The sequence below is a fragment of the Lepisma saccharinum genome, chromosome 9 (genome assembly GCF_977018435.1).
Source record: "Lepisma saccharinum chromosome 9, izLepSacc3.1, whole genome shotgun sequence".
Classification (NCBI taxonomy): domain Eukaryota; kingdom Metazoa; phylum Arthropoda; class Insecta; order Zygentoma; family Lepismatidae; genus Lepisma; species Lepisma saccharinum.
In genome coordinates this window covers 66,108,898-66,110,451 of record NC_139237.1, presented here as the reverse complement: position 1 = coordinate 66,110,451, position 1,554 = coordinate 66,108,898, and positions in this window count along the sequence as shown.

Sequence of the window (1,554 nt, the reverse complement as noted above, 5' to 3'; positions counted from 1 at the left end):
TAAGGATTTTTTCGATAAACTAGAAAATCCCAATGTTGAAGTACATCAAGTTATACCTATAAATGAAGATATGTTGATAGTTCACTGGCAATATCTCGAAGAATCTGCACTTCCATTATCGACTGTAAATGTAGTTATTGCCAGCATACACTACAACACATGCACGATTAGAGCTTTATGAATATTTGGATACATTAGGCGAAAATGTATTGTACTATGATACCGATAGTGTTATTTATATTCAAAGACCAGGTGATGTTGATCTGCCTGTTGGAGACTACCTAGGGGAGTTAACAAATGAACTAGAACTCTATGGGAAAAATGCTTATATCAGAGCATTTTCATCCAGTGGACCGAAAAGTTATGCATTTGAGGTAGTAAATCCAGACAATACTAATGTTACTACTGTTTGCAAGGTGAAAGGCATATGTCTAAACCATAAAAACAGCAGCACAATCAATTTCGAATCACTCACCAATGCTATTCTCAACAACACCTCCTCTTTAACTTTACTCAACTCGAACAAAATCGTACGCACAAAAACACATTCCGTTGTTAGTAAGCCGGAAGATAAGGGTTTTTCAGGTTGGTATATACCAAAGAAAAAGATGTGCATCAAGTTTCGAGACTTTACCATATGGATTCAAAAACAGAAAACAGAATGAGTTAATTTTGTAATGCAGTGGAATATATTTTTATTAGATTAAGTTAATGCTATCCTTAGTACTAGTATATCTGTGATTTGGTCAACATACAAACTGGATACCAAAACAAATCTCATATTATATGCAAATGTTAAAGCTTTTCATTACCAAATCTGTTACTTAGTAAAAAATAAAAGTGGAAACCATTCATTTGAAACCATTTGCTGTCATTGAAATATAATTATGCAGCCGCTATAATTTTTTGCTTATTATCAGTGCAAATTTGATATTATGTTGTGCACTTTAATGATGGAGTGAGTGACTAGTTGACAAGTTGGTTATTCGGTGCAACGCTGTATGGTACAAACGGCTTTGTGCCCCTCTCCAACTTAAAAAAAAAGAGGCCCCCACAGATGGTAGCCACGTTGATGTCGTTGTGGGGCTTTCTACAAAAAGCTACCTGTACCAAGCCCAAAAACTTATTTTGAGATGGCGAATAAAAACTTTCCATGCCTGTTGACCTTTAGTTTCCTCAACACACATACCCAGTTGTAATCGAACCCTCGACCCCCCTTTGGTTTCAAAACACATCTGTTTGTGCGTAATGGCTAATCGAGACTGGTAACGCATTTTTTAAAAATTCGATACTATTATTTATTTTTGGTTTTAAAACATAGCATACATTAGTGGTAAAGTCTTTGCATTGTAATCAAAAGGTTCCAGGTTCGATATTCGTTGAAACAGCTTTATGCATTACGGTTAATCGGGACTGCGTTAAAAAACGCCAACATTAGCCCCTTGGTTGCAAAACTCCAAAATCACCCCATTTCTATTTGTGTATCAAAAATAATCGGGGATAGTAACTCACTTTTTAAACAAATCAATGTTATTCTGCAAATTTGCCAGCATT